Genomic DNA, 26,280 nt, shown 5'->3' with positions numbered 1-26,280 from the left:
ACCCCTCATCCAAGGTAAGGAGCAATGGCTGCGCTTTGCTGGAGCAGCCGTGAAGAGATACCCCACGCCCAAGGTAAGAGAAACCCAAGTAAGATGGTAGGTGTTGCAAGAGGGCATCAGAGGGCAAACACACTGAAACAATACTCACAGAAAACTAGTCAATCTAATCACACTAGGACCACAGCCTTGTCTAACTCAATGAAACTAAGCCATGCCCAAGGGGCAACCCAAGATGGGCAGGTCATGGTGGAGAGATTTGACAGAATGTGGTCCACTGGAGAAGGGAATGGCAAACCACTTCAGTATTTTTGCCTTGAGAACCCCATGAACAGTATGAAAAGGCAAAATGATAGGATACTGAAAGAGAAACTCCCCACGTCAGTAGGTGCCCAATATGCTACTGGAGATCATTGGAGAAATAACTCCAGAAAGAATGAAGGGATGGAGCCAAAGCAAAAACAATACCCAGCTGTGGAAGTGACTGGTGATAGAAGCAAGGTCCGATGCTGTAAAGAGCAATATTGTATAGGAACCTGGAATGTCAGGTCCATGAATCAAGGCAAATTGGAAGTGGTCAAACAAGAGATGGCAAGAGTGAATGTCGACATTCTAGGAATCAGCCAACTCAAATGGACTGGAATGGGTGAATTCAACTCAGATGACCATTATATCTACTACTGCGGGCAGGAATCCCCCAGAAGAAATGGAGTGGCCATCATGGTCAACAAAAGAGTCTGAAATGCAGTACTTGGATGCAATCTCAAAAACGACAGAATGATCTCTGTTCGTTTCCAAGGCAAACCATTTAATATCACAGTAATCCAAGTCTATGCCCCAACCAGCTGAAGAAGCTGAAGTTGAACAGTTCTGTGAAGACCTACAAGACCTTTTAGAACTAACACCCAAAAAAGATGTCCTTTTCATTATAGGGGACTGGAATGCAAAAGTAGGAAGTCAAGAAACACCTGAAGTAACAGGCAAATTTGGCCTTGGAGTACGGAGTGAAGCAGGGCAAAGACTGATAGAGTTTTGCCAAGAAAATGCACTGGTCATAACAAACACCCTCTTCCAACAACACAAGAAAAGACTCTATACATGGACATCACCAGATGGTCAGCACTGAAATCAGATTGATTATATTCTTTGCAGCCAAAGATGGAGAAGCTCTATACAGTCAGCAAAAACAAGACCAGGAGCTGACTGTGGCTCAGACCATGAACTCCTTATTGCCAAATTCAGACTTAAATTGAAGAAAGTAGGGAAAACCACGAGACCATTCAGGTATGACCTAAATCAAATCCCTTATGATTATACAGTGGAAGTGAGAAATAGATTTAAGGGCCTAGATCTGATAGATAGAGTACCTGATGAACTATGGAATGAGGTTCATGACATTGTACAGGAGACAGGGATCAAGACCATTCCCATAGAAAAGAAATGCAAAAAAGCAAAATGGCTGTCTGGGGAGGCCTTACAATTAGCTGTGTAAAGAAGAGAAACGAAAAGCAAAGGAGAAAAGGAAAGATATAAACATCTGAATGCAGAGTTCCAAAGAATAGCAAGAAGAGATAAGAAAGCCTTCTTCAGTGATCAATTCAAAGAAATAGAGGAAAACAACAGAATGGGAAAGACTAGGGATCTCTTCAAGAAAATCAGAGATACCAAAGGAACATTTCATGCAAAGATGAGCTCGATAAAGGACAGAAATGGTATGGACCTAACAGAAGCAGAAGATATCAAGAAGAGGTGGCAAGAATACACAGAAGAACTGTACAAAAAAGATCTTCATGACCCAGATAATCACAATGGTGTGATCACTGACCTAGAGCCAGACATCCTGGAATGTGAAGTCAAGTGGGCCTTAGAAAGCATCACTACAAACAAAGCTAGTGGAGGTGATGGAATTCCAGTTGAGCTATTTCAAATCCTGAAAGATGATGCTGTCAGAGTGCTACACTCAATATGCCAGCACATTTGGAAAAGTCAGCAGTGGCCACAGGACTGGAAAAGGTCAGTTTTCATTCCAATCCCAAAGAAAGGCAATGCCAAAGAATGCTCAAACTACCACACAATTGCACTCATCTCACACGCTAGTAAAGTAATGCTCAAAATTCTCCAAGCCAGGCTTCAGCAATATGTGAACCGTGAACTTCCTGATGTTCAAGCTGGTTTTAGAAAAGGCAGAGGAACCAGAGATCAAATTGCCAACATCCGCTGGATCATGGAAAAAGCAAGAGTTCCAGAAAAACATCTGGTTCTGCTTTATTGACTATGCCAAAGCCTTTGACTGTGTGGATCACAATAAACTGTGGAAAATTCTGAAAGAGATAGGAATACCAGACCACCTGATCTGCCTCTTGATAAATTTGTATGCAGATCAGGAAGCAACAGTTAGAACTGGACATGGAACAACAGACTGGTTCCAAATAGGAAAAGGAGTTCGTTAAGGCTGTATATTGTCACCCTGTTTATTTAACTTATATGCAGAGTACATCATGAGAAACGCTGGACTGGAAGAAACACAAGCTGGAATCAAGATTGCCGGGAGAAATATCAATAACCTCAGATATGCAGATGACACGACCCTTATGGCAGAAAGTGAAGAGGAACTAAAGAGCCTCTTGATGAAAGTGAAAGTGGAGAGTGAAAAAGTTGGCTTAAATCTCAACATTCAGAAAATGAAGATCATGGCATCCGGTTCCACCACTTCATGGCAAATAGATGGGGAAACAGTGGAAACAGTGTCAGACTTTATTTTTCTGGGCTCCAAAATCACTGCAGATGGTGACTGCAGCCATGAAATTAAAAGACACTTACTCCTTGGAAGGAAAGTTATGACCAACCTAGATAGCATATTCAAAAGCAGAGACATTACTTTGCCAACAAAGGTCCGTCTAGTCAAGGCTATGGTTTTTCCTGTGGTCATGTATGGATGTGAGAGTTGGACTGTGAAGAAGGTTGAGCGCTGAAGAATTGATGCTTTTGAACTGTGGTGTTGGAAAAGACTCTTGAGAGTCCCTTGGACTGCAAGGAGATCCAACCAGTCCATTCTGAAGGAGATTAGCCCTGGGATTTCTTTGGAAGTAATGATGCTAAAGCCGAAACTCCAGTACTTTGGCCACCTCATACGAAGAGTTGACTCTTTGGAAAAGACTCTGATTCTGGGAGGGATTGGGGGCAGGAGCAGAAGGGGACAACAGAGGATGAGATGGCTGGATGGCATCACTGACTCGATGGACTTGAGTCTGAGTGAACTCCAGGAGTTGGTGATGGACAGGGAGGCCTGGCGTGCTGCGATTCATGGGGTCGCAAAAAGTCGGACACGACTGAGTGACTGATCTGATCTGAATTTAATTTATACTAGAACTGTCCAGGGATAAGACAAACAAGCAGACAGACAATAACCGAAGATCCTATTTTCTTGAATCTCAGTTAAGACTTAAACCCATAGTGGAATGAAGGTAACAAAACAGAAACAGATTAAAGATACAGAGAACAAACTCTTTGTTATTAGAGAGAAGAAGGGTAGGAAGGAGCAAAGTAGGTGAAGGGGATTAAGAGGTACAGACTATTAGGTATAAGATAAATAAGTTACAAGGATGTAATGTACAGCACAAGGAATATAGCCAGTAATTTATAATGACTTTTCGTGGAGCATGATCTATAAAAATGTTGAATCACTATGTTGTACACATGAAAGTAAAATAATATTGTAAGTCAACTATATTTCAATTTTTGAAAGTCTTTAGTTCTGAAATTTATCTGATTTCTTTTTGTGCTGTCACATCATCAGCAAGGTCATCAGGTCATTTTGGGAATCAGTTTTAATTTGTTCTTAGTCAATTCTTTGCAACTGAGTAATGAAACTCTTTATTTGCAATAAAGAAGCCCAAGCATTTCAATAAAGAAACCCAAAGCTTTAGTGGCCTGAATTGGCTCAGTTGGTTTTTGGTTTATGGGAACTGTTGCCCTCTGAAGCAGACAAATGCCTCTAGGGACGGAAAAGACAGAGGTTGAGGAAATCCTCTGGAATGCTTGATGTGGTTGTGGAAGGGAGTAAGTTCAGAGGTTTTGGACATACCTGGGATGTTGAAAGAGAACAGAGGGGCCTCTTGAGTGGGGACAGAACCCTGGGCTCAAGGCAGGGATCAGGCGTGGCCTTTAGCTCAGCTCAGCCCCATCCCTGGGTCAGAGTTGATACTTCTGGCTTCCTTCAGACCTCTTTTGTTTGCTCTTTGCAAACAAAATGTTTGCAAATGTTCAATCTTGAACACAAATGTTCAAGAAGGGGGGTGGTAACACTTTATTACAGATGAGGAAAATGGAGCTCAGAGAAGCTAAGTAGGTAACCAAAAACTTAACTGACATAGTCAGTATAAGGTGGAGTGAGGGCTTGAAAACCAAGGACTCTGCCTCCCAATACAATTCCTTTGCCCTCTGACTAGCACTATGCTGGACATGGCTGATTGATCAGAGGGTCTCCAGAGGACTTCCCCATTCAAAAGATATTGTGCTGCAAACCCAGGGTTAGTTTTGCTCATTGCTTTCTTGAGGCACCGTCTTTCAAAATGCGAATGGCTTATTAAAGCTTTAACGCTCTTTTTTTTTAAGACTTTTTTTTTTTTTTTTTTTTCTTTTTGTGCCCTGCCATTTGGCTTGCGAGATCGTAGTTCCCTGACCACGGATCGAAACTGGGCCTTTGGCAGTGAAAGAAGGGTCTTAACCACTGGACCATCACGGAATTCAAGACATTAACATTCTTAAGTAAGTTCTTTTCTTTGTATACTCACATCTAAGACAAGAATGTTTGTGTTAGGAGTTTTACAAGCAGAGATGACAAGGGTTCTGAAAAGGTAAGTGAGGGATGCTGAATTTAGATTTTCCCTTTTCATAGTTTTGCTTGGAGCCCCATAGGACTCATGTCACATGAAAACTTGTTCTCCTCCTGGGGGAAGAAGAAATGAATCTGGACTCTTCCAGGTAATCTCAGCCGTTGGTCTGTTGTCTGAACCTCTCACCAGATGCAGGCCTGTCCCGGTGCCCTTCTCCATGGTGATGTCCAGCCTCTATGTGGCCATTTCCTCTGATGGAGGAGGCCCTGGGAACTACCTACACCTGGATAGTTACAGACATGGGGAATATCCATCTGCTTGGAGCTATAAAGCTACCTGGGAAGTCTGTTCCTTGGCTTCTATTCTGCCTTCTGGAACAATGTAAATCAGGGCCCATCAGATTCTTCCTTCAGATGATTTCAGAAAAAATTGTCCAGGCTTCCTCTTGTATCTCCTCTTCCCTGTCTCTATCTCTTTTGTTCTTTAACTTTTTGTGTATGACAGGATCCCCAGAACACTTACAATCCTGGCTGCCAGCTCTGGTTACATTATAATTTGTCAACTCCTCTCATAAAGCTGGCACTCGGAACTGATTGGTCACATTCATTCATGTTTGTCTATTCCACAGACATTTATGTGAGCTTGCTCTATGCTGAGTCCTGGGCACATGTCTGGGGGATACAAGATCAGATTCAGTTCATGGCTTTGTGGTGCTGATTAATTTAATTATCAAATAATAAAACTCATTCTCCCACCTCCAGTCTGTCTATTGCATCCCCTTTGCTTCTCTTTGAGGAGGACACAGGAAGAGACAGGCCAAAGTTTCACAAAGAGTGTTGGGAAAGGCTCTGGATGAGTTTTGAGGCAGGGCTCTGTTGGCTCAGCCAGTTGTGGGGAATGCAATGTCTGGGCGGCAGTTTTTCACAGCTATCAAAGTCTTCCCCGCATAGCAGTGAAGCTACATTTCTCTTTAATGTCTTTCCTGGCCCTGGAGCACCAGCTCAAATCAAAGCTGGCTCAGCTGTCTCAGGCTGGCCCACGGGCTGATTCTCAGAGCTCTGGATGTCCACTGTGGCAGCAGATGGTGTAGGTCAGTGTAGCGCCTCCTGCCAGCCTTACCGTAGTGACAGCCCTGGCACAGACTGCATGGAGTAGTGAAGTAGAAACTTGGTCTCCTTCCCCAGGCTCAGGAATAGCAAGAGACCAACTGATAACAGTATTATTTTTAGTCTTGTTGCTCATGTTCCATTATTGTTTTTATTTCTGTGTACTGATTGTTCTGATCATGCAAAATCTAAAGAGGGCTTTCATCTCTACAGACACCCTGAGCCTGGGAGCTCACCCAAGTCAGAAGAAATGAGAGGGCATTATGAAAGGGACACACCTGAAGAGTAAGGCCTCCCCCAGGTGACAGACCTGGAGCTGGAGCTGGTGGCAGGATTCTGACTTGGAAGAGGATGAGACACACTGGGATGAGAAGGCTGAATGGCCTCTCAGCCTGAGTTGAAGGGAGGTGAATTTCAACCCATTTCCCGCATGGTGGGCTTGGGAGCATGGGGCCTACCTCCAGTGTTCCTTCTTACCTGAGGGACTACAGACCTGGCTTTGGACTGTGACCTGGTTATTAGAGAGGAAGAGGGTTATAAGGTTGAAATAGCTTAAGATCAAGGCCAAAATGAATAGACCCAGAAAGTTTGGAAGAGAATAAAAGTCAGAGTGATGGTGATATGATGAAGTTTTAGGTTCTTGCTGGGCCTTGAATTCTTGCTTTGAAATCTGTTTGTCCTCCTAGCCATGGAGGACTTTGGAGCTGGGCTGAGCACTAACCAGCTACTCAAACCTGGGTTCCACTAGAGAGTCTTCTACTGTCCACTGCCAAACCATGCATCCTTGGGCTAAGTACTCCCCTCTCTGTTCCAACTTCCACTTTTGTTGACTCATGAGCCAAAGAGGGGATGTATGAGTGTCTGTGGACACCTGGTGGCAGTTTAGAGGAATTAAAGCCAGGTCATCAGAGAGCGGAGCTCTGTGTACATTGCACAGGTATGTGTCATGTGTCCCAAAGCACTGCCTGGGTTTGGAAGCTAAGTTAGTCAATCTGATATCAGTCCGAGGGTTTCATCCTGGGAAGATGGTCCTGTTTTATAGTTCAGATTTGTCTAGAAATTTATCCTTGTTGCTTGCGAAAATGCTCATATTTGGTTTAGTTTGACTATTCATTCCCATGACTTCTTCCCAGGTGGGGCTAGTGGTCAAGAATCTGCCTGCCAATGCAGGAAGCACAAGAGACACAGGTTTGATTCCTGGGTCAAGAAGATCCCCTGGAGTAGGAAATGGCACCCTACTCTCCAGTATTCTTGCCTAGAAAATTCCATGGGCAGAGGGGCCTGGTGGGCTACAGTCCATGAGACCACAAAGAGTTGGACACAGATTTTATTCTAGAGGTAAAATGCTTGTGGATCTGGGACTAACTCAGCATGTGAAATATACCAGAAGTATTATGTTGCTTAGCAAGACTTTCAAGTTCCTATTATCATCCTCATTTTATAGATAAAAATTTGAGGCATGGCTGCTGCTGCTGCTGCTAAATCGCTTCAGTTGTGTCCGACTCTGTGTGACCCCATAGACGGCAGCCCACCAGGATCCCCTGTCCCTGGGATTCTCCAGGCAAGAACACTGAAGTGGGTTGCCATTTCCTTCTCCAATGCATGAAAGTGAAAAGTAAAAGTGAAGTCGCTCAGTCGTGTCCAACCCTCAGCGACCCCATGGACTGCAGCCTACCAGGCTCCTCCGTCTATGGGATTTTCCAGGCAAGAGTCCTGGAGTGGGGTGCCATTGCCTTCTCCATGAGGCATGGAGAGAGGTTAAATGACCTACCTGAAGTCACATAGCTAGTCAAAGAGAGGGAGTAGGTTTGAACCAAAATGGTCTACTACAGATCTCTACCTTTAAGTTTGAATAAACCACTGATGGTTTGACATTCATGTACGTTTCTTGAGGGATCCTGAAAAGGCTCTTCAGTCAGTCAGTCAGTTCAGTCGCTCAGTCATGTCCGACTTTGCGACCCCATGGACTGCAGCACGCCAGGCTTCCCTGTCCATCACCAACTCCTGGAGTTTACTCAAACTCATGTCCATTGAGTCGGTGATGCCATCCAACCATCTCATCCTCTGTCATCTCCTTCTCCTCCTGCCCTCAATCTTTCCCAGCATCATGGTCTTTTCCAATCAGTCAGTTCTTCGCATCAGGTGGCCAAAATATTGGAATTTCAGCTTCAGCATCAGTCCTTCTGATAAATGAATATTCAGGACTGATCTCCTTTAGGATGGACTGGTTGGATCTCCTTGCAGTCCAAGGGACTCTCAGGAGTCTTCTCCAACACCACAGTTCAAAAGCATCAATTCTTCGGTGCTCAGCATTCTTTAAAGTCCAACTCTCACATCCATACATGACTACTGGAAAAAACAGCTTTGACTAGGCTAGTTTGTTGGCAAAGTAATGTCTCTGCTTTTTAATATGCTGTCTAGGTTGATCATAACTTTTCTTCCAAGGAGCAAGCATCTTTAATTTCATGGCTGCACTCACCATATGCAGTGATTTGGAGCCCCCCCAAATAGTCTGTCACTATTTCCATTGTTTCCCCATCTATTTGCCATGAAGTGATGGGACCAGATATTATGATCTTAGTTTTCTGAATGTTGGGTTTTAAGCCAGCTTTTACACTCTCCTCTTTCACTTTCATCAAGAGGCTCTCTAGTTCTTCACTTTCTGCCATAAGGGTGGTGTCATCTGCATATCTGAGGTTATTGATATTTCTCCCGGCAATCTTGATTCCAGCTTGTGCTTCTTCCAGCCCAGCGTTTCTCATGATGTACTCTGCATAGAAGTTAAATAAGCAGGGTGACAATATACAGCCTTGATATACTCCTTTCCCAAACTGGAACTAGTCTGTTGTTCCATGTCCAGTTCTAATTGTTGCTTCTTGACCTGCATACAGATTTCTCAGGAGGCAGGTCAGGTGGTCTGGTATTCCCATCTCTTTCAGAATTTTCCACAGTTTGTTGTGATCCACACAGTCAAAGGCTTTGGCATAATCAATAAAACAGAAGTAAATGTTTTTCTGGAACTTTCTTGCTTTTTTGATGATCCAACGGATGCTGGCAATTTGATCTCTGCTTCCTCTGCCCTTTCTAAATCCAGCTTGAATATCTGGAAGTTCATGGTTCATGTACTGTTGAGGCCTGGCTAGGAGAATTTTGAGCGTTACTTTGCTAGCGTGTGAGATGAGTGCAATTGTGTGGTAGTTTGAGCATTCTTTGGCATTGCCTTTCTTTGGGATTGGGGCTCCCTGGTGACTCAGAGGTTAAAGGTCTGCCTGGAATGTGGGAGACCCTGGTTCGATCCCTGGGTCAGGGAAGATCCCCTGGAGAAGGAAATGGCAACCCATCCAGTACTCTTACCTGGAGAATCCCATGGAGGGAGGAGCCTGGTAGGCTACAGTCCATGGGGTCACAAAGAGTGGGACATGACTGAACGACTTCACTTTCACTTTCCTTGGGATTGGAATGAAAACTGACCTTTTCCAGTCCTGTGGCCAGTGCTGAGTTTTCCAAATTTGTTGGCATATTGAGTGCAGCACTTTCATAGCATCATCTTTTAGGATTTTAAATAGCTCAACGGAATTCCATCACCTCCACTAGCTTTGTTCATAGTGATGCTTCCTCAGGCCCACTTGACTTCACATTCCAGGATGTCTGGCTCTAGCTGAGTGATCACACCATCGTAATGATCTGGGTCATGAAGATCTTTTTTGTATAGTTCTTCTGTGTATTATTGCCACCTCTTCTTGATATCTTCTGCTTCTGTTAGGTCCATACCATTTCTGTCCTTTATCATGCCCAGCTTTGCATGAAAAGTTCCCTTGGTATCTCTAATTTTCTTGAAGAGATCTCTAGTCTTTCCCATTCTATTGTTTTCCTCTATTTCTTTGCACTGATCACTGAGGAAGGCTTTCTTATCTCTCCTTGCTATTCTTTGGAACTCTGCATTCAAATGGGCATATCTTTCCTTTTCTCCTTTGCCTTAGCTTCTCTTCTTTTCACAGCTATTTGTAAAGCCTCATCAGATAGCCATTTTGCCTTTTTGGATTTCTTTTTCTTGGGGATGGTATTGATTACCACCTTCTGTACAATGTCATGAACCTCCGTACATAGTTCTTCAGGCACTCTGTCTTACTCCAATATATGTTTTCCATTGAGGGTGTATAGTTGTATAATGTTTACCATCAAGCATTTCCAATTTCTTATAGTACCTATGAAGGATGACATTAGAGAGAATTTATTCACTGGATATTTTCATTGTCTTATTGAATAAAAGTGGTAGAGAGGCTAGAATGAATTGTTGCATTCTGCCACAGAATGTCAATAAATCACATCCTACCTCCTGCTCTATTTCTGAACAGTGTTGGAATATTAAGCAGGAAGAAAATACAGTAGCCAGAATGCTACTTTCTTACTGATAGTCATTCAGTTATAGGCCATGGCTCTAGATCTGTTGTTGGGGATTACTCATGACTCATGGTAGACCCCATGGTTAGGCAGTTACCCACCTAATGGCAGTCCTGGGCTTGGGCAGGCTTCTTTGAATTTATGTAGGTCCCTGCTATGCCATGGAGGATCTCTGTAGCTCCTAGTAGAAGGATGGCAGACCTGAGCCAATTACCCTTACTAAATTTTACCAATCAGGTAAGTCTTTCTGCCATTTCAAGGGCAGAGACAAAAAGACGTGGAAAGAGGCCAGACATGGGGAAATGCACTCACATCCTCCAGAGACCTTAGACATCTGTTGTCTTGCCCTCTTATCCTACAGATACAACCGAATTCCATGGAGGGAAAGGACTCTGATAAGCAAGTATTGCAAAGTCATCAGGGAGCAGAGCCAGGAAACTATATATCCTGACCTGGGTCCAGACTCCACCTACTTTGCACTATTTAGTTCTCCTCCAGGAAGAGTGAGCAGTGGGAGTGCTCTAAGACCTGGTATGCAAGGGGCCTGGTGGGAAGGGAAGGAGGACGGAAGCCATGAAGCCAGGGTGCCTTGTGAGCAGAGAATAGGGTGACCCCCTCAGCACTTCAGAGCATCAAATATTGGAGTCAAACTTTCTTTCCCCTGCTGTCCTCCTCACAGTTCCACCTACGTGGGCACTGGAGAGACTATTTGAGATGACTCACTCTATTAGGTTACAAATTGGGAAAAGAGTACGTCAAGGCTGTATATTGTCACCCTTCTTATTTAACTTATATGCAGAGTATATCATGTGAAATGCCAGGCTAGATGAAGCACAAGCTGGAATCAGGATTGCCGGGAGAAATATCAATAACCTCAGATATGCAGATGACACCACCCTTATGGCAGAAAGTGAAGAAGAACTAAAGAGCCTCTTGATGAAAGTGAAAGAGGAGAGTGAAAAAGCTGGCTTAAAACTCAACATTCAAAAACCTAAGATTATGGCATCTGGTCCCATCACTTCATGGCAAATAGATGGGGAAACAGTGGAAACAGTGAGAGACTTGGTGATGGACAGGGAAGCCTGACGTGCTGCAGTCCATGGGGTGGTAAAGACTTGGACCCGACTGGATGACTGAACTGAACTGAACTCTATTAGGATTCTTCAGTGCAACAGAGGCAATAGGATTTATATATATGTGGGGAAAGTTTTATTGTAAGATTTTGGCTCAGGCAACTATGGAGGCAGGCAAGTCCAGCATCTTCAGCTTGGAGACCCAGGAGATCCCATGGTACAGATGAAGTCTGAAGGCATTCCCCTGGAGAATTCCCTCTTGCTCAGATCATAGTCGTTGTTGTTCAGTCATTAAGTCATGGCTGACTCTTTGGGACCATACAAACTGCAGCAGGCCAGGCTTCCCTGTACTTCACTATTTCCCAGAGTTTTCTTAAACTCATCATGTCCATTGAGTTGGTGATGCCATCCAACCATCTCATCCTCTGTTGCCCTCTTTTCCTTCTGCCCTCAATCTTCCCCAGCATCAGGGTCTTTTCCAATGAGTTGGCTCTTTGACTCAGGTTGGTGGGTGTTTTTATTCTATTTACACCTTCAGTTGATTGGATAAGATCTACTGATGTTATGCACAGCAACCTGCTTTATTCAAAGTGCACTGATTTAAATGTTGAAAGTGAAAGTCGCTCAGTCCAGTCTGACTCTGCAACCCCATGGACTATACAGTCCGTGGAATTCTCCAGGCCAGAATATTTGAGTGGGTAGTCTTTCTCTGCTCCAGGGGATCTTTCCAACCCAGGGATCGAACTCAGGTCTCCCACATTGCGGGCGGATTCTTTACCAGCTGAGCCATCAGGGAAGCCCAAGAATACTGGAGTGGGTAGCCTTTCTCTTCTCCAGCGGATCTTTCTGACCCAGGAATCGAACCGGGGTCTCCTCCATTGCAGGCGGATTCTTTACCAACTGAGCTATCAGGGAAGCCCTTTAATGAAACATCCATGTAGTATTTATTCAATTATTTCCTTTAAACCAATGTTAATCTCTCACTTAAAAAAGTTAGCCTCAGAGCAAAATAATATTCGAGAAAAGGGGTTGTTATACTAGTAATTTCTTTTTAAAACACTCAGGAGTAAATAATTCAAGCATTTCAAAAAAGCTTACGTGGCAACTAAAACCATTTTGTATCCTCTTTTTGGGAAACTGTCAACAGAGCTGCAATTAAGGAACGAGCCTGACGCCCCGCCTGACCACTAGGGGGCATACTTGCCCGCCGTCCCAGAAGCCCCGGGCTTTTTTATCCTATCGTGAGATGCTGCGCCCCTTCCCCTGGAGGGCTGCCACGGTGCTCCCAGACCCGGGCGCCATGAGAGGCCCAGAGCTGAGCCCTGGGGTGCCAAGGCCGCTCGCTATCCTGAAAGGGCTGCTGGGGTTCGTAGGGGAGGTAAGGCTGGGACTCGGGCACGGCGCCCTCCCAGATGCGGAGGATCCTAGAAGCAGAGCCTTCTTCACTGAGGAGGAGGTGGGAGCGAGCGGGGGTGGTCAGGCAGCCCAGCTGCCTCTTGCACTGGGGGTGTGTTAGGAAAGTGCGAGAGGCCCTGCTTCAGGTATCTGCTTCAGAGACACTGGTGCGCGTGGCCTTCTCTGACCCCGGGGAAAGTAGAGAAGGCTAGTTCCGGAAAGAGTGTCAGGGTCTGGCTGACTCAGCCAAGTGAGGCTGTTGGGAGCATCCTAGGGTCACATGGCCTTCTGGGGAACGTCCACCTTCTTCTGAGGTGGCTAGGATGAACTGGGCGGCGTTGGGATTCAGAGCCTAGGTCTGAGGTCGTGCCTGGCTTGAGGGGAGGCTACACCGTGCCTTGATTTCTCTTATCAGTATTTTAATTGAAATGGTTTCACTACTTAAGCGAAAACATTTATTTTAAAAGGAAACTTTTCTTCATCTATAAAATGGTAGTCATGGTATGTGTGTCAACGGATTGATGTACAGATAAAACAAATTAATACATGAAAGTTCTTTAAACAGTACCTGACACTTAACAACTCAGTATGTGGTGAGTGAGTGAGTGAGTGAGTCAAGTCGCTCAGTCGTGTCCGACTCTTTGCAATCCCATGGACTGTAACCTAACAGGCTCCTCCGTCCATGTGGAAACTGACTAGGAAACATTGGGACATATAGTCCTTCAGAGGAGGTTTTAACTCTCTTCCAGAAACTTCCCTGATGGCTCAGACTGTAAAGGATCTGCCTGCAATGAGGGAGACCTGGGTTTGATCCCTGGGTTGGGAAGACACCCTGGAGAAGGGAATGGCAACCCACTCCAGTATTCTTGCCTGGAGAATTCCATAGACAGAGGAACCTGGCGGGCTACAGCCCATGGGGTCACAGAAAGTTGGACATGACTGAGTGACTTTCACCACATTCCAGAAACTTTTGGAAGCTGCTGATTTTCAGTCTAGCTTTTTTCTTTTTTAATGGGTAGCCTGAGTGTCCTCACTTGCTGAAAGGAGAAGTTCCCTGCAACTCCATTCCCCGCTGGAAATTCATCAGGTTAATTGCTGAGGTAGCCACTAAGTAGGATTGCCAGCAGATGGCCCTAGTGCACCGCGGTTGCGTTTGCCTTTTGGGGTTTAATTTAGGGATGTTTGAGGGTGTGAGCAGGAGATTTCTTACTGTAGTTTTTTCCTTTCATCAAATTTTGGCCTTTATTTGATTCATTATTCAAATATTTATTGGATGCTTATTCTTTTCCAGATGTTATTCATAGACTTGATATATATCAATGAACTTGCACAGAGAAAGAGCCTTGCTGTCATGCAACTTACATTCTAGCAGGCAGCAGTAAAGGTAATAGATAAATGATACAGTATGTTAGAAATGTTATGGAAAAGTGTAAATCAGGATGTGTGTGGGTAAGGTTGTTGAAATAGGCTGGTTGCAGTATTGAATAGGGTGTCTAGGATAGGGCTCATTAGGGCAGTGAGATTTGATCAGAGTCAAAAGAAATGAAGTTAGCCAAGCAGAGATCTGGGTAAAAAGTAAGTATATTTTTATTTGAAGCAGTTACATGTGTGCATGCTAAGTCACTTCCGTTGAGTCCGCCTCTGAGACCCTATGGACTATAGCCCACTAGGCTCCTCTGTCCATGGGATTCTCCAGGCAGGAATACTGGAGTGGGTTGCCATGTCTTCCTCTGGGAATCTTCCCAACCCAGGGATCGAACCATCTTGCATCTTTTGCAGTGGCTGGCAGGTTCTTTGCCACTTGGAAATTCCCTGGAGCAGTGACATTTACCCTAATTGAGGCTCAGAGAAGTGAAATGACATGGCTGAGGTCGTACAAAGCTGAGGTTGCTTACAAAGGTGGTATAGTTGCCCTTCCCAATTTCTAGCTCCATCTCCTTTATCACTCTTTGTTTTCCAGGGTGTTGGATATTTCCTGTAAACCTGCAATTATGTCTTTCCTCCAGCTCCTCTCTATCCCTGTTTGTCAGTCTTTTCTGTACTCTGTATAAAAGTAGATTTTTTTTTTTTTTTTAAAGCAAGCATAGCTTGCTTAAGTGATGACTTAGGTTGGCTTGGCATATTTCCACAATTGGGTAATACCAAACTTCTCTGTGATCTTTCTTTTTTATGTAATCAATAAATATGTATTTGTTTCATGCTGTGGAGGATAGAACTGAGGCATGGTCCCTGCACCTAAGGGACTAATAATCTATCCATAAACATTTTTGACCTTTATTTCTTCTCTAGTATAGATACTTTCCCCAAACAAGTCCACTGATGATCTGTACCTATAGCTTAACCTTAGAATTGAGTCAGGTTATCAGACTTAGTCACTCAGTCTTGGTATATAGGTTCCTGAACTCTCCTCTAGATTCCTTTTGTTGTCAGTTGATGCATGATGTCCCTGGTTATCCCCCAGTCACAAGTCTGTACTCCCTGTAGCCTGTTTCCAGACCAGGTCTGTGAGACCAGGCTTATGCTTTATCCTCTACTCCTTGGTTTTGATTACGTTACATACCCCACCTAGACTTTTAGTCTCTCACCCAGAACTGTCTCCTTGCCACCTATATTCACAATTTAAAAAAATCTCTCCAATCTCTTGATTGGAGATTTTACGTCTTCCTGTTTGGAAATTATGCTTCTTGGACACTGATATGTAGACTTGCGGACTTGGAGACTATTCTTGGTTCCCTTGAACTGCCTCTCTGAGCCCGAGTTATTTCTCTCAGCCTTTGGCCCTGAGACTTTTGGATGTATACTGAATTCAAGTTTGAAAGAAGACACAACTGCACAGAATCTTTCTTTCTTTCTAATCTGCTTTTATACAGAGTATGGAAAATACTGCCAGACAGGGATAGAGAAGAGTTGGAGGAAAATGAAGAGTATGATGCAGCATATGAATCTGTGCTCTTGCTTTGCCCCAGAGTGAGTGTGAGGATTTTTTTTCTTCTGAGAAGAAAGGCATCAGTGTGTTTTCTGAATAAGACCTTGATCAGGGTAAGCAGTTCTTTGTGTAGCACATGGTACTCACCCCAGAATTAAAGGAGTCCCTTTAAATGCATGTTTCCAGTGTCAGCAAATAGTTCTCTCTCTAATGTGGGCATCCTAGAGCTAGGTGACATGTGCCTTTGTTTGTGTCACTAAGGTGATTGCAACCCTTGTAGAGAGGCCCTTTCATTCTATGGAGGTTAAACATGGTTGGCATGTCTTGGCATGAGTGAGTGGGCTGAATTCTCCTACCCCCGAAGTGGCATTTGCAAGTTCCATCCAATTATTCCTCTTCCTTTCCTGGATACCTGCTGGTCTTCCTCTTTACCATTTTGACTTGTCACTTCTCTATTCTGTCTTGAAGAGTGAAGTCTTAGGATATGATTTTACCTTGTGCATTTGGGTTCATTTGGACTCACCTCAAATCTCTTCATATATGACCTCTGTCTCCATTCATCCTTTGACACTTTCCCACAGGTGTTTCCAGAGCTAAAACCACTTCCTAAACCAGAGTCATCTCTTTGTTGACAATATTCTGAAATACCTCTATCTGCTCCCTTGGGTGTGTGTGCGTGTATGTGTAAAATGTAATTTTTTTTTTAAACTCACATGGTTAAACCATTACTCTACCTTATTTACAACTTCTTCACTCATTGTTATGTTTAAATAATCAATATGTACATAATAGTTCATTCTTTTTAAGTATTCCATAGCATTGCAATATGAGGATTTTGTGTAGTTTATTTATCCATTTACACATTCCTCATTACAAGCAGTGCTGCATCAGTCTCATAAATATCTTCTCACACAAGATAGTCAGTGTAGTGCTTTATAAAAAATTGCCACATTATTCCCGAGTGACTGTATTTTTTCACTTACCCACAGGAAAACACTTGGTGTTGTCAGTATTTTAAATTTTGGCTGTTCTAAGGGGTTTGTAATAGTACTTATTATGTTTTCATTTGCATTTTTAGATAACTAATGACATTAAGCATCTTTTCTTGTGTTTATTAGCCATTTGTGCATCTTGTCCTCTAAGTGTCTGTTCAAACTTTTTCTCATTTTTAAATTGAATTGTTTGACTCATTATTTGGTTTAAAAATTTATTTATATATTCTGACTTGTTTGTGAAGGATTGGACCTTGGAGAATAACTATTTGAGTTAGTTCCTTGTCTGACTACTTGTGAGTGAGAATGGAATGAAACAGAAATGAGAAAAATCTCAGTATTTGATCACCATTATTTATTGTTAGTTTTAATACAGTTCAATTATTTGAACCCAAAGGGTTGAAACAAATATGTTACAATCAAAGCAAGAAATTACATAGCCATGGCACATAGTCTTCCTTTCCATATGAGTATAAATTATATTTTCCTATGTGGAAAAGCCAGTGAAATATAGCAATACTTTGAAACCATTGTATTTCCTTGCTATTGCTTTTCCAGAATTTTTAAACCTGAAACAAATACTTTTGAGTTGGTGGGGGTGGAGGAGGGAGGTCTTTCTTGATGAAACCAAGTCAGAGCCCACATTTGGATCCTTTCATCTTGAACTGACTCTTCCCTGCTCTTTAAGAAATATACTCTAACACACTGGCTGTGAAGAAGCACCATCTGTTTTAATGTCTCTTGTTAGCTTACTGATTAAAGATGCACCTAAGAATAAAGGCGTGGTGGTTTGATAAGCAAAGAAACTACCAGGGCTTATCTTTACTTTTAGGGCCTTCTCCTTTCTGCCACCATCCAGTATGGGGCACACCAAGAATTGTGGTCCATGTTGCTATAAGAGAAGCTTTGGTTCCAGAATTGGTAATGTAAATTTTTTACTCTTTAGAGATCAAAGCTTAGCTTTGGCATCCTGTAATGAGTAAGGAGCTGTAAAAAAGACAGCTAAGCCTCAAGTTCCTAAAATGTTTTGCATTATTCTTCCAAATTTATTCCCACACCTTATTTATTTCCTTAAACAGTGGTCCCCATAGCCTTACATTCTTTGAAAGGAACCCTTTAACAAGGAATTGAGTATAAGGTGTTGGTAGTATTGGATTTAGACTGTCCATGCTGCTGCTGCTAAGTCACTTCATAGAAGGGTGTAAACTGTCTAAAGCCACAACTTGAGGAGCTTTCTACTTGTCTATAACTGCTTCCTGGTTGCCCTTCATTATAATTTTTCTTTTGCCCTTCATTATAATTTGATGGTTACAACCAGATTCCCTTTGATCTTGGCTGCATCCTTAGCTTTGTTGCCTACATGTCCCTGATTATCTGTGAATACTCTCATATCCATCAAACTTGCTACTTGATGACCTACAACTTCTACTTCTTTTTGACTTTCTACTCTGACCATTCCTGGCTGTTTCTTCTTGATCGATTGGTGTGTGTGTGCTAAGTTGCTTCAGTCATGTCCGACTTTTTGTGACCCTATGAACCATAGCCTGCCAGGCTCCTTTGTTCATGGAATTCTCCAAGCATGAATACTGGAGTAGGTTGCCATGTCTGCCCTCCTCCAGGGGGTCCTCCTGACCCAGGGCTCAAACCTACATCTTTTAGGACTCCTGCATTGGCAGGCAAGTTCTTAATCACTAGCGCCACTGGGGTTTGAGTCTATTTGGGGTTTACTATGCCCATCATGTGTTCCACTTGAGCCTGGCCTACCTCTCCTTTGCAATTCAAGTTGTTCATAGCTTGACTACTGACCAGATCTAGAACCACCTTATTCAGAGCAAGATGAGTGACACAAACCAGACCCATATTGTTCAGAACTAGAACATTGACCCAAGCCAGATCCATGTTGACTCTGAGTAGAACACTGACTTGAGTATGTATATTCCCAGAGTATGTATATTAAAAAGGAGCCTGGTACCCAGAGCCTGTTTGCCTTAGAGCACATTCTCATAATTGATAGCCTTTGGGAGTATTTCTACTCCTGCTCACTTATGTGGTTCACCAGAGGAACAAGTAGGATGGAGACTGAAGCAGCTTACAGGGTGCTGCTAGTTGGGGATAGTGGCCTTTTTATAGAAGGAATAATGGTCTATCTTAGGGAGGAACTGCTTTCTCTGAGATGTCCTAATTCATTCCCAGACAAGCCCAACTCCACCTCCATCTCTACCTCCCAGGTATTTACCTTCTCACTTCCTTGCCTGTCCACCTGAGATTGTGTTAGCAGTTCCCAAATCTGGGTTAGTCTCAACCCCACTTGCCAGAGTCTCTGGACACTGCAAAGAAAGACCTCTTTGCTGTTCAATAAAGAGTAAAGCATAATGCATTGATAATGAATTTTGTGGGCTTTTAATTGAAGTTGAGTTGACATCAGGGACATAATGTCAATGAATCATGGAATCTGATCTTCAGAAAGAACCCTGAAGATCATCTAGTCAAACTGTCTTTTTTAAACTTAATTTTCATATACAAAACTCTAGTCAAGGTGTCACCCATGATATTATTACCTCCTGGAATGGATAATGTCTGCAGAGGCCCTCTTGTCTCTTTACCTAAGTCTGTTTATGAAACCTTAGTGAGTGAAGTCGCTCAGTTGTGTCCGACTCTTTGCGACCCCATGGACTGCAGCCTACCAGCTCCTCCATCCATGGGATTTTCCAGGCAAGAGTACTGGAGTGGGGTGCCATCGCCTTCTCTGATGAAACCTTAGTGGGCACTCATAAATGCAGCTTTCACTCAACCAGCATGTAACCTTGGGAAGAAATCCATGCTCTTTAGAATGGTATCCAGGGTTCCTTATGATCTGAGTTGTGGCCTGTCAACAGCCACATCTCATTCGCTATTCCTCTTTGTGTTCCACCAGTAATTAATTTCATAAACTTTCCTGAATATACCAAACTATTTCATATATATATATATATTCCCCTCATTATCTGCCTGGCAAACTCCTATTCATTTTTCAGACCTATCTTTGATATCCTGTAGGTAATCTTACTTAAGATGCTTGAGAGAGTATAATTGTGTCCCAATTATTATATTGTAAGATCAATCACTATATTATACTCTCTTAAAATTGTGTTGCTGCTGCTGCTGCTAAGTTGCTTCAGTCATGTAGGTAATTAATACTTAATATAAAATTTAGAGAATATAGACAACCAAAGAAAATGAAAATATTACCTGTAATCCTAATACCCAGAGATAGCTTCTGTTGATTATTTGGTGCATATCCTTTCATGCATGCTAAGTTGCTTCAGTCATGTCTCTTTGTGACAACATGAACTGTAGCCAGCCAGGCTCCTCTGTCCATGGGATTTCCCAGGCAAGAATACTGGAGTGGGTTGCCATGCCCTCCTCCAGGGTATCTTCCCCACTCAGGGATCGAACCTGTGTTTCCTTTCATACACACACATATATATTTGTCCTTGTGCCTATTTCACTTCCAGACTATGAGTCCCTTAGAATAGAGAACAGGCTTTATATAATCCCTGGACTTCCCAGGTGGCTCAGACAGTAAAGAATCTGCCTGCAATGCAGGAGACCTGGGTTTGATCCCTGAGTCAGGAAAATCCCCTGGAGAAGGGAATGGCTAAATGTCTGACTCCTAGTGACCCCATGGACTGCAGCCTACCAGGCTCCTCCATCCATGGGATTTTCCAGGCAAGAGTACTGGAGAGGGTTGCCATTTGGGGCCAGTGCTCTCCTGCAGGAGGGGTTGGCAAGCTTTTCTGTAAAGGATCAGGTGTTAAATATTATAGGCTTGTAGACCAGATGGGCTACTCACCTCTGCTCTTACAGCATTAAAGGACTATATAAACAGATGAGCACTGCTGTGTTTCAATAAAACCTACTGATTGACCTGACCCTTAAATTTCATTATTTCCATTCCAGTATTCTTGCCTGGAGAATTCCGTGGACAGAGGAGCCTGGCGGGCTACAGTTCACGGAGTCGCAAAGAGTCAGACACAACTGAGCGACTAACAGTTTCACTCATATGATCCCTATGTTACTTATAGACACAGCACATTGGTTGTCACATTAAGGTCCCCCTAAGTGTTTGCCAAATTGAATTGAAAGAGGAGTAAGGATCATGACTGCAGTGATCTACACTGACCACTTCTATTTTTTCACAGGATTAGGATCTGTCCTTTCTCTTCCTGTGTTTACCTCAGAGGACATGATTTCACATGGATATAAACTGAATCATATGTTAGGGGCCGTCCTTGAGGACCTTGCTCTACACACCATCTGTTGTAAATGTATAGCACAAGTCTCACTGAAGCTGGGTGAAGTCACATAGGCTTACAACTTATACAATATGATCATCAGGGATTGGGAAGGAGTGGTAGCAACTATTGGGAAATGATAAATTATATGATTCCAAATTCAATTCCAAATTCCAATTCCGTTATTAGGCTGCATGCTTTGTTCTAGGTGTTACTCAGAGGGCTGCAGAGTCAGTATCCATTCTGTGGCCATGTTTCCTCTGGATGCCTGATTTGGGCCAGGTTGTCTCGCTTCATCAGAGGTGTGACTGAGACTGTGGAATTGCAGGGGAGGTGGAATTTGTTGAGGGTTAATTCCTGCAGGAGCTGGCTGTCACCACAGAGGGAAGAAAGCATTGTGGGTGAAACATGTTTTTGGGGCCAGTGCTCTCCTGCAGGAGGGGTTGGCACGCTTTTCTGTAAAGGATCAGGTGTTAAATATTATAGGCTTGTAGACCAGATGGGCTGCTCACCTCTGCTCTTACAGCATTAAAGGACTATATAAACAGATGAGCACTGCTGTGTTTCAATAAAACCTACTGATTGACCTGACCCTTAAATTTCATAATTTCACGTCACAAGTTTTTTTCAACTTAAAATGTGGAAAGCATTTTTAGCTTATGAGTCATATAAAAACTAATGATGCCCTGCTGCTGCTGCTGCTAAGTCGCTTCAGTCGTGTCCAACTCTGTGTGACCCCAGAGACGGCAGCCCACCAGGCTCCCCCGTCCCTGGGATTCTCCAGGCAAGAACACTGGAGTGGGTTGCCATTTCCTTCTCCAATGCATGAAAGTGAAAGTGAAGTCGCTCAGTCGTGTCTGACTCCTAGCGACCCCATGGACTGCAGCCTACCAGGCTCCTCCATCCATGGGATTTTCCAGGCAAGAGTACTGGAGTGGGTTGCCATTGCCTTCTCCAATGATGCCATAGATAGGGCCTATGGGATGTAGTTTGCCGTCTGCTGGCCCTCTTTATTTGCTTGTGAGATTTGCATGAAGATTCACAGGTGAGGAGAATCTAGAGGGAAGAGAAGGGCTGGAATGTGTGGAACATCAAGCCACTAACTGTTGGGAGAGAAATGCATGGGTGTCTGTGAAAGTTGGTGTATGTGAGGTTACAGGAAAGCGAACAAGTGACCATGAAAGGGAGGTAAAGTTTGACTTGGTTAAAGGAAGAAACTTTTAATGTTTGTGTTAACTGAAAATGCAGTGAGCTCTTTGGGAAGTTGGCTGAAAATTCAATGAAATCTTTGCATAGTAGTTGAATTTTTTGTCAGGGGGTATTAAAGGAACTTTCATGTATTATGTAAGCAGTTTTAATCTTTTCAGTGTTTTATTTTCTGATTTTCATCCAAAATCAACAACCAGTGTTTGCTGAGCTTTATTTCTCAGTTTGTGTCATGAAAAAACAGGTATGTTGAGTGTGCCTTTTGGCCTCTTGCCTACTTTTTGAGAATTACTAATGTAAAAATTGTAGCAGATTGTCACAGCAGTCCTTTTGAAAACCGAGATTCATGATTTTATCAGAGTAAGTTCTCCACATTGACAGGGTGGGCATGAAATCTCCCTCCCCAGTCTGCCATTGGTTTGGTCTCTGGTTTTCCCCTTGGAGGTGACAGGGTTCAGGAGAAGAGATTTCTTAAGCTATGTGACATGTTCTAGGTTTTTCAGTGCCTTATATGTTGGTAGAAGAAAGGAAATTATGTTCCCCTTTATGCCAAGCACAGTGCTCTGTGCCCTTATGTACATAATTCTATTAATCCTCACAATTAGAGAAAATATGAAACTTGTTTTTAGTCACTCAGTTATTAAGTGGAGAAGAAAGACTCACATCTATTGCTTTCTAAGAATAACTAGGGAATGGGGAACTCTTCCTGTCTTGGGTAAGGAAGGATTTGGGGGACAGTTCATGAGGAATCTAATTTTGACTTAAAAAAAAAAAAAACTAACCAAGAAACAAATAAGACTGGTGAGGAAAAACAGTGAGTTTTCTTCCCACCCCTGTTCACATATTCACTCTTGTCTGCAAGGTACACTGTTCTCGCCATCAACTGGGTCTGAAATATGCTAGGGAAAGTCTCTCTGCTTGTCCTTTCCTCTTTTTTATTTGGGAGTTGGGCCAGGCACCATGATCTATCTTTCAGCTCCAGACTCAGGCCCTGGAATAACTGCTTAAGGACTGACCTTCCTATTCAGTTGCTTCTTTGTCTCAGTGTTCTCTCTTTTTTCCTTCAAGTTCTCACAAATGCTCTAGTTAGTTGGACTCCAGAGCTCATCCTTATTTGTATCCTCTTATTCTGTCAATGTCTTTCACTAGTGTGTTTCCATTTCCTTAACTTGCTGTATGATTCTCTTACTGACATGGCCATTTATAGCCTGTGTCCCTTAGTTCCTGGTTTCCCTTGTAGCTCAGCTGGTAAAGAATCTGCCTGCAATGCAGGAGACCCCGGTTCAGTTCCTGGTTTGGGGAGATCCCTTGCAGGAGGGCATGGCAACCCACTCCAGTATTCTTGCTTGGAGAATTCCCATGGACAGAGGATCCTGGAGGGCTACAGTCAATGGGGTTGTAAAGAGTCAGACATGACTGAGCAACTTTATTAGGCTTTCTGCATGTAGACCTGGTCTGTCAAAATGAGCAGATGGGAGTCCTCCTTAAGGATCCTCCAGGTGTTACAGAGGTGGCACAAAAGACCTACTAGTATGGGAAAGAGCAGAAAGGATGCTGGAGCTTCAGATATGGGAGGGGTAAGCTGAGACTTTGGTTGCTGAGAGTCAGATCCAGAACCTTTAAATTTTAGTGTTTGTGTGTGTGTATGTGTGTGAGTGAGAGAGAGGGGGAGAGAGAGAGAGAGAATGAAAGGAGGGGGCAGGCAGAAGGGAAGAGGGACTAGGAAAAGAGAGAATATAACGAATGTAATGAGTGTAAAGCTAGTGTAAAGCTGATTGGGTCTCAGTTTCCTCTCTGACCTTCTAACCAAACACTTGAAGGCTCTGTCTATAAATTCAAGATATTGCAGTCACAGTTATCTGGTGATGCTGTAAGACCTAAGGCTTCTGCTGCTGCTAAGTCGCTTCAGTCGTGTCCGACTCTGCGCGACCCCATAGACGGCAGCCCACCAGGCTCCCCTGTCCCTGGGATTCTCCAGGCAAGAACACTGGAGTGGGTTGCCATTTCCTTCTCCAATGCATGAAAGTGAAAAGTGAAAGTGAAGTCGCTCAGTCATGTCCGACTCTTAGTGACCCTATGGACTGCAGCCCACCAGGCTCCTCCATCCATGGGATTCTCCAGGCAAGAGTACTGAAGTGGGGTGCCATTGCCTTCTCCTGTAAGACCTAATACATCACCTTTAAGAGTCATGTGTAATATCAAATTTGGCACAGATATCAAAATGAGTGCTCATATTTAACTCTAGTTAACCCCACAAATAAAAAAAAATAAATAAAATCATTAAAATTTAAACTTATACTATTATCAGATGCTAACCAAGGAAGACAAATATATACTATCCTTTTAAATAAGATGAACACTTAGTGGAAGGATTAAAGTGGAATTGCACTATTAAAGAAAAGGATAGAGCTATATAGCTATGTCCTCAAAAAGAAGTTTTTCACAATAAATTCCATGATTTTTGTTCTTCTCATGTCTTCCCTTTTTTTGTTTTAGAGTTAGGTCTTTTCTTAGTCATGATGATAATGGTTCCTTTGCACATGGCTCTATTTATAGACTGGAGTGTGGCTATAATAAAAACTTTTTGTTTGCTTGCTTCCACTGTTACTTGTCTCAGAGCTGCCATTTTGATGAATATTTTCATCTATGCCTTGCACTGTCCCTAAGTTGACTTTGCCCAGATACTTGTCTATGCCATCCATTGAGGTGTCTGACCTTGATGAGACCCTGAATGTATAAACTGCTGAGTGACTGGCCATAAGTGGATTCATATTCATTTCTTAAACTGGATTTCGATCATCCATGGGTTTATTCTGACTGCATCTCTGAATCTTATGATTGCCCTTCATTATCACTGGCTTGACCAATACTTGATCCCTGATGTTTTCTTGTTCTGAATCTAATCTGTATAAATGATGATTGCCTATGATATGACCCAATTTGTCCATAAATAGATCCATGTCTTTATCTTGTGATGAAACCTAATCACCTTGATAGACCTTGCTCACCTATGAATAAATGTCCACTCTTGATAAAATACAGACCTATTTCCAGATTTCCTACAGCTAGAGTGATCTCTTTCTCTTGTGCTAGACCCAGATTCCTATGGCCATTTCTCAGACACATAATGGGAAGGGGAATAGTGTCTTTCCCTGTTTTCTGACTGTCCTTCGGTATCTCTGACTATAACTGGATGCTCCTTGTCTATTGATAATGGACTCAATAATTGATGATTTAATTATTAAGACTGAGTAAATGATGATTGTATATGAATATATCTTGAGTGTCCACAGCTATGTCTTGTTTGTTTGCCCATGGATAAATTGTTTACTTTTGGATCTGGGCTATTTATGAGTAAGTCCAGACTGACTTCCAGTGCTTTTATGTTCTTGGTGAGACTCTGAGTGTCTAGATCTCTAGTCTTCTGACTTCCTGTTTCTCAACTGTTCATAATCATACTCAGAACATGCATAGACTGATGTTGACTTTCTGTATGTCCCCTGATAGTGTGTTATGAGTACTGTAACTGGACCCTCAGTAGACATTGCCTTAACTTGATCCAGACCTTGTATGTGCAGATTGTCTATAAGAGTCTCTAGAGATACCTCCTGATTGTCCATAGCCATGTCTTTCTGTTATACTACATCATATTATCCTTGGGTGGACCCAGAATGTCCTTGAATTGCTGTCTGGCCATGTTGATATCCTGAATGTCTAGACTTGTCTTCTAATTCTCCGTGGCCGGAACCTTGTCTTCCTCTTGTGTTGGACCAAGATTGCTCATGACTACACTCAGACTAACCACAAGTGGGAGCTGTCTAGTCAATCTCCTGATTGTCCACCACTATCACTAAATTGACTATAACTGGATGCCTATTTTCTGCTGACACTGATAGCAGGCTGTGTGGATGTAGACCTTGAATGTCCATTGCATTCTCTTGACTGTCTGTAGCTAGGTTGTTGTCTCTTTTTTTCTGCTGGATCTAGATTTTTCAGGGATTAATGCTGGTTCTCCATCTGAGTCTCCTGATTATCATTCACCTCCACCAGGTGAAGGTGACTAATAATCAGATTC

At 43.0% G+C, this 26,280-nt stretch overlaps 1 long non-coding RNA gene across 1 annotated transcript; it reads left to right on the top strand.

Moving 5' to 3' along the window:
- Positions 1-12,436: 12,436 nt before the first annotated feature.
- On the top strand, positions 12,437-24,410 carry LOC129654728 (uncharacterized). Its single transcript, XR_008715577.1, has 3 exons — positions 12,437-12,790; positions 14,099-14,191; positions 24,026-24,410. It is a non-coding gene; the product is annotated as an uncharacterized LOC129654728 (long non-coding RNA).
- The last annotated feature ends 1,870 nt before the right edge of the window (positions 24,411-26,280 follow it).

Source organism: Bubalus kerabau, chromosome 6, assembly GCF_029407905.1.
Source record: "Bubalus kerabau isolate K-KA32 ecotype Philippines breed swamp buffalo chromosome 6, PCC_UOA_SB_1v2, whole genome shotgun sequence".
Taxonomy (NCBI): Eukaryota; Metazoa; Chordata; class Mammalia; order Artiodactyla; family Bovidae; genus Bubalus; species Bubalus kerabau.
Note: the sequence above shows the minus strand (reverse complement) of the source record. Positions and strands in the feature narration are given on the sequence as shown.